This window comes from Salmo salar, chromosome 11, assembly GCF_965601325.2.
Source record: "Salmo salar chromosome 11, fSalSal1, whole genome shotgun sequence".
NCBI classification, from domain to species: domain Eukaryota; kingdom Metazoa; phylum Chordata; class Actinopteri; order Salmoniformes; family Salmonidae; genus Salmo; species Salmo salar.
The window spans coordinates 37,862,767-37,871,090 of NC_138301.1; the positions used below are offsets into that span (position 1 = coordinate 37,862,767).

Sequence of the window (8,324 nt, forward strand, 5' to 3'; positions counted from 1 at the left end):
CGATGTGAATGGGGGAGTGCTCGGCCCTCCTTTTCCTGTAGTCCACGATCAATCTCTGGTTCTATCACACTTAGAGTATTGTCCTGTCATATGGTCATCTGCAGCAACAAACGTACCTAAACCAGCTCCAACTCACTCTAAACACGGCTGCCAGATTAACTCTTTAATGCTTTGTTCAAATGAATGTCAACAAAATGCACCAGAATATTTTATGGCTCTCCGTTGAACACAAATTACTATCAAGTCTTTAGATTTTCTTTAGGAATGTTATATTTTTCAAGAAACCACTGTATTTCTCAGACCAATTAGTGTATACTGGTGTAAGAGATGTCCCACGAAGACAAGAAGATGGTTCTCGGCACCAGTGTAACAGACGCTCCATGAAGACCAGAAGACTGGTCTCGGCACCAGTGTAACCGAGTGTGATCGTACTTCGTAAATCTCTTGAGGAATAGAGAAAGGATGTCTATCCAGAGATCCCAGTTGATTGCTGTTTATTCCCGATGATAGACACAAGGAAGCACATTAGATGGGTGTAGATTTGTGATTCGTCTGTAATAATAACTGTGAATTAGCAAGGCGCTAATGCCACCATTATAATTAGAGCATGCCAGCTAACTCGCTCTTACAGCAATAACATACTATTAGAGCATGCTAGCTAACTTGCTCTTAGAGCAATAACATACAAAAGCACATCCCAGGATGCCCCCAATATCTAACAGGTACCGAACACACATACACCTTTTGCCCTCAGAGCAGCCTCAATTCGTCAGGTTATGGACTCTACAAGGTGTTGAAAGCCCATGTTGACGCCAATGTTTCCCACAGCTGTGTCAAGTTGACTGGATGTCCTTTGGGTGGTGGACCATTCTTAAGAACTGCAACCCTACTGGTTTTTTCATGCTCAACAGTTTCCCGTGTGTATTAACACAAACCGGTGCGCCTGGCACCTACTACCATACCCCGTCCTTAATGTTTTGTACATACATCAGGACATGTACGTAGTGAATTCGTACACATGGTAAATTGCATATGAATAATGTATTTCAGAACGTGACCTACCGCATGTCAATATCAGACTGGGAAGATTTGATGTTTGCGATCTGCCCCTATCTGCAAGCATGTCCAATGGAATAACACCTTATTGATATGTAAACCAATAGCAATACATAAACATCGAATACATACTGTATTTCTGCAGTCAAAAACTGCAAGAGGAACCATAACCAACCCTGTTACACTAGCAACAAACATAACCATTAAACAGACAGTCAAATTCATTTAATCTGATCCTCCCAGGTCAAGGACAAATTTCCTTAAATCAACAGTTTTATACAGAGCCATCACTGAATTAATTCTTTACCAACTTACATTTCTTGGGCAAAACATAAATCCACCTTCAAGAACAATAAAAGTACATCTAATGTGATGGACCATATGACTGGACAGATACTATATAACATCTAATGTGATGGACCATATGACAGGACAGATACTATATAACATCTAATGTGATGGACCATATGACTGGACAGATACTATAGAACATCTAATGTGATGGACCATATGACAGGACAGATACTATATAACATCTAATGTGATGGACCATATGACTGGACAGATACTATAGAACATCTAATGTGATGGACCATATGACTGGACAGATACTATATAACATCTAATGTGATGGACCATATGACTGGACAGATACTATAGAACATCTAATGTGATGGACCATATGACTGGACAGATACTATATAACATCTAATGTGATGGACCATATGACTGGACAGATACTATATAACATCTAATGTGATGGACCATATGACTGGACAGATACTATATAACATCTAATGTGATGGACCATATGACTGGACATATACTATATAACATCTAATGTGATGGACCATATGACTGAACAGATACTATATAACATCTAATGTGATGGACCATATGACTGGACAGATACTATATAACATCTAATGTGATGGACCATATTACTGGACTGATACTATATAACATCTAATGTGATGGACCATATTACTGGACATATACTATATAACATCTAATGTGATGGACCATATGACTGGACAGATACTATATAACATCTAACGTGATGGACCATATGACTGGACATATACTATATAACATCTAATGTGATGGACCATATGACTGGACAGATACTATAGAACATCTAATGTGATGGACCATATGACTTGACAGATACTATAGAACATCTACTGTGATGGACCATATGACTGGACAGATACTATAGAACATCTAATGTGATGGACCATATGACTGGACAGATACTATAGAACATCTAATGTGATGGACCATATGACTGGACAGATACTATATAACATCTAATGTGATGGACCATATGACTGGACAGATACTATATAACATCTAATGTGATGGACCATATGACTGGACAGATACTATATAACATCTAATGTGATGGACCATATGACTGGACAGATACTATAACATCTAATGTGATGGACCATATGACTGGACAGATACTATATAACATCTAATGTGATGGACCATATGACTGGACAGATACTATATAACATCTAATGTGATGGACCATATGACTGGACTGGTATTATGGAACATCTAATGTGATGGACCATATGACTGGACAGATACTATATAACATCTAATGTGATGGACCATATTACTGGACTGATACTATATAACATCTAATGTGATGGACCATATGACTGGACAGATACTATATAACATCTAATGTGATGGACCATATGACTGGACAGATACTATATAACATCTAATGTGATGGACCATATGACTGGACAGATACTATATAACATCTAATGTGATGGACCATATGACTGGACTGGTATTATGGAACATCTAATGTGATGGACCATATGACTGGACAGATACTATATAACATCTAATGTGATGGACCATATTACTGGACTGATACTATATAACATCTAATGTGATGGACCATATGACTGGACAGATACTATATAACATCTAATGTGATGGACCATATGACTGGACAGATACTATATAACATCTAATGTGATGGACCATATGACTGGACAGATACTATATAACATCTAATGTGATGGACCATATGACTGGACAGATACTATATAACATCTAATGTGATGGACCATATGACTGGACAGATACTATATAACATCTAATGTGATGGACCATATGACTGGACAGATACTATATAACATCTAATGTGATGGACCATATGACTGGACAGATACCATATAACATCTAATGTGATGGACCATATTACTGGACTGGTATTATGGAACATCTAATGTGATGGACCATATGACTAGACAAATACTATAGATCTGTGCAAAAACATCTTTACATTTCATTATAATCAGGCACTGTGGATTAATTATGCATCACTCAGTTTATTAAACTCTAGTTAAATAATCACCTTTGTATAAAGCACATTGTTCAAGAAAAGTGTCAAGTGAAATTATACTGCCAGATTATAATTAAGAAATAAGGCCCGAGGGTGTTTGGTATAGTGCCAATATTCCACAGCGAAGGGCTTGTTTTAAATCACGACGCAACGCGGAGTGCCTGGATACTGCCCTTAGCCGTGGTATATTGGTCATATACCCCAACCCCCTGAGGTGCCTTATTACTATTATAAACTGGTTACCAACTTAATTAGAGCAGTAAAAATATATGTTCTGTCATACCTGTGGTATATGGTCTGATACCACGGCTGTCAGCCAATCAGCATTCAGGGCTCGAACCATCCAGTTTATAATGCATTTTACAATACTTTTGCACAGATTTTACGTACAGTATTTTCCACCACAAAGATGTCACTCAGTAAATCAACAGGATGCAGACAAAACACAAAGTCACAGGAGGGTTTAAACATTTATAGTTTTTAGATGTTAGGTCCCAAACCACATAGTTATGGAACAGTATGGAATATAATACTGCTTCTGGCAACAATACTTTAGAATGATAAACAAGGCTTCTGCTGCAGTCAGAGAAGAGTTTCCCTGAGATTGAAACTGTTTATATTTTTTATTTATTTTACCTTTATTTAACTAGGCAAGTCAGTTAAGAACAAATTCTTTTTTTCAATGACGGCCTAGGAACAGTGGATTAACTGCCTTGTTCAGGGGCAGAACGACAGATTTTTTACTTTGTCAGCTCAGGGATTCAATCTTGCAACCTTTCAGTTAATAGTCCAATGCTCTAACCACTAGGCTACCTGCTGCCCCATCTTGTCTTGGCTCTGCATGGGGGTTGAAACATCCTGATAACTTTCCCAAAGTTCCAAGGTTTTCCAGTAATCCAGGTTGGAAGATTTCCTGTATCAGGAGGGAATAGCTAGGAAAACCTGGGAATTAGTGGAATTTTGCAACCCTAACTTTGTTAGACTGTCTGTTTTCTACCACTCCACATCCTGATTAAATTACAATAAGGCACTACTTAGTTAGTTGTTGAAAAGTCAATTATAAAAGTCTAGGGTTGGAAAGTTATAGGAACTAAACATAAGCAAGACCTACAATAAACTGTATTTGGTTGTACTTTTATATGAACAGCTGCTGTTTTTAATATGTGTATGGCAATATAATTCATACATCATTTATTGTCACCCTGCCATTTTAGAACAAAAGATGGCTACTGTAATATCCATCCAAAAGCACAAACAACCTAAACTAACTGGTTCAATGTCCCCATTCCAAAGCACAAACAAACATAAACTAACTGGTTCAAAGTCCCCATTCCAAAGCACAAACAACCTAAACTAACTGGTTCAAAGTCCCCATTCCAAAGCACAAACAACCTAAACTAACTGGTTCAAAGTCCCCATTCCAAAGCACAAACAACCTAAACTAACTGGTTCAAAGTCCCCATTCCAAAGCACAAACAACCTAAACTAACTGGTTCAAAGTCCCCATTCCAAAGCACAAACAACCTAAACTAACTGGTTCAAAGTCCCCATTCCAAAGCACAAACAACCTAAACTAACACATTTTATATATGATGCTGGGAAACTACTACTAGGATGGGATGGGATGGGATGAGGCAAGCAAATGAAAGAGTACTGTTTGAGAATGTTCACCTTCCCATTTGCATCAGAACACAGAAGACTCTCCTGAAGAGAGAGAAGAACGTTGTGATGCTAAAGTTCCTCCCAGACTCAGGTTGATAAAGAAAGAGATTTCTGGAGGGTTTCAGGTGAGCTGCCTGGTGTTTGGTTTCTACCCCCGCCACATCAACCTGACCCTGCTGAGAGACGGCCAGCCAGTGGCAGAACAGGAGCTGACAGGGGGGGAGGTGCTGCCTAGTGGAGATGGGACCTACCAGCTGAGGAAGAGTCTGGAGGTCAGTACTGAGGAGCTAAAGAAGAGACACAACTACACCTGTACTGCCTCTCACCTCAGTCTGGACAACAAGCTGGATGTCAGTTGGGAGTCTGGGGCAGAGAGAGTTCACCTGTCCACCCTCTCAGTTCTACTGGTGATGCTGCTGATTCTTATTCTATTGGTCACATTCATTTGTGTCAAAAGGAGGTGGAGTAACACTGCCTCCCAGTCTGAACTTGCCAACGTTGATGCAAAAGTGTCAGAGGAAATGAACCTGTCTTCAGTTTCTGAGACCTAATAAAATGTTAGGACACTAATGCAACTTTGTCAATTCAGCTCAATTCACAATGAAAATATGACTGCCAGAGCACCTATGAGGGCAGACAACATGTACGAATGATTCTGTTATTGTTGGTGGATCTTCCCTTCAACCTCAACAAAGGACTGTAAAGGATCAATTTGGGGAGACTGTTGACAATAACAAATATCTGTTTGACAGAATCACCCACCATTCCAGGACCAAGCAGCAGAGGAAGGAGCAGAGGAATTTTGAGTTGGACTGGCGGGAGAAGTGGACCTGGGAGGAAGTGCTGGACGGGGCCAGACCTTGGCACCAGGCTGGGGATTATCGCCGCCCGCAGTGGGAAATTGAGGCAGCCAAGGCAGAGAGGCGGAGGTACGAGGCCATGGACGCGCTGAGGGTGAAGCACGAGAGGCACCCCCAATAATTTTTTTGGGGGGGGCACACGGGTAGTTTGGCTAGGCATAGGAAGAGCCGGAAGCCAGCTACCCGTGGTTATATGGAGGAGCGTATGGGGTGGAGAGCGCCATGTTTCGCTGAGGAGCGCACTATCTCACCCATACGCACGCACAGTCCGGTGCGCGCTATTCCAGCCCCTCGCAGGTGCCGTGCTAGAGCGGGCATCCAGCCTGGTAGGAGGATGCCTGCGCAGCGCATCTGGTCGCCGGTACGCCTCCGAGGACCAGGCTACCCAACTCCCGCTCTACGCACGGCTACCATCAGGCCCCTGCACAGCCCAGTCTGCCCTGTACAAGCACCCCGCTCGTACAGGGCTACTAGTTCCATCCAGCCAAGATGGGTTGTGCAGGAGGTAAGATCAAGACCGACTGTGCGCCTCCATAGCCCTGGGTTTCCAGCTCCTGTCTCTCGTGCGAACCCGGAAGTGCGTCAACCCAGTCCGACTCGTCCTGTTCCCGCTCCCCGCACTAGCCTGGAGGTGCGTGTTCAAAATCTGGTAAGCCCAGTACCAGCACCACGCACCAGGCTTCAAGTGCGTAAACCCAGCCTCACCAGTCAACAGTCAACAGAGCTGCCCGCCAGTCAACAGTCGTCATCAGAGCTGCCCGCCAGTCAACAGTCGTCATCAGAGCTGCCCGCCAGTCAACAGTCGTCATCAGAGCTGCCCGCCAGTCAACAGTCGTCATCAGAGCTGCCCGCCAGTCAACAGTCGTCATCAGAGCTGCCCGCCAGTCAACAGTCGTCATCAGAGCTGCCCGCCAGTCAACAGTCGTCGGAGCTGCCCGCCAGTCAACAGTCGTCATCAGAGCTGCCCGCCAGTCAACAGTCGCCGGAGTGGCCAGACTGCGCTGAACTGCCGGAGTGGCCAGACTGCGCTGAACTGCCGGAGTGGCCAGACTGCGCTGAACTGCCGGAGTGGCCAGACTGCGCTGAACTGCCGGAGTGGCCAGACTGCGCTGAACTGCCGGAGTGGCCAGACTGCCCAGACTGTCCCGAACTGCCAGACTGCCCAGACTGTCCCGAACTGCCAGACTGGCCCGACTGCCCCCCGGCGATGCCAGAGTGGCCCGACAGCCTGGAACGGCCGGAACCAGAGCCACCTCCAGATATAGGTGGGTTGGGGAGGGGGGGTGTAGCACAGTGCCGTCGTTGACGGCAGCCACCCTCCCTTCCCTCCCTTTAGTAGGGGGGAATTTTGTTGTTTTTTTTATTTTTTATTTTTTAATTTTTTTTAAGGTGCTGCCGGGGTTAGCACCTTTAAGGGGGGGGTACTGTCACGTCCTGGCCAGTATAAAGGTTAATTAATATTGTAGTTTGGTCAGGACGTGGCAGAGGGTATTCGTTTTATGTGGTTCGGGGTGGTGTGTTTTGTTGAAGGGGCATTTGGTTTAAGTATTCCGGGGTTTTTGGGCACTGTTTGGTTTTCAGGTATTCTATGTTTAGTCTAGTATGTCTGTTTCTATGTTTGGTTAATTGGGGTTGGGACTCTCAGTTGAAGGCAGGTGTTGTCTATCTGCCTTTGATTGAGAGTCCCATATATTAGGGTGTGTTTGTGTTTGTTATTTGTGGGTGATTGTTCTGTGTTGAGCCTTATGCTTTGCCAGACTGTTTGTTGTTGTTGTTGTTGTTGTTGTTGTTGTTGTTGTTGTTGTTGTTGTTGTTGTTGTTGTTGTTGTTGTTGTTGTTGTTCGTTCGTTCTAGTGTTTTGTTATTTTGGTATTCATTTTGAAAATAAATAAACGTCAAGATGAGCCTGCACTTACCTGCTGCGTTTTGGTCCTCCTTCACCGACGACAACCGTGACAATCTGGGCATTATTAGTCCAGATCTGCATTCATATATTTTATATGCTGGTTTGGCATCCTGCTCATTAACAAAGATAATCTTTTAATTATTTCTGTTATGTAATCTGTCATGTATAATCATGACTATTCATTCATTTCACAATGTACTTTATATCTGCAGCCAGTGCCATGAAAAAGTCCTTTAGTGTTACTTTTCCCCAGTCAAATATTCAGGCTTATATTTCCCCTTCAAGGCTGGACCACAACATAGAAAAATAAGATCTATCTACTATTATGTTATGATGAACACTGACTGGTATATCAAAAGGCTGAAAAGCCAATGTCTCCATTCCACCTTGTGAAATAAGTATCCTTCCATGTTACCTGCTTCCTAATGAGACTAACTAGGTTAGAAACAAGGTCTCCTGCACATCC

The 8,324-nt window shown here is 42.9% G+C and overlaps 1 pseudogene; it reads left to right on the top strand.

Moving 5' to 3' along the window:
* Nucleotides 1-327: 327 nt before the first annotated feature.
* Nucleotides 328-5,664, top strand: LOC106560939 (hereditary hemochromatosis protein homolog; annotated as a pseudogene).
* The last annotated feature ends 2,660 nt before the right edge of the window (nt 5,665-8,324 follow it).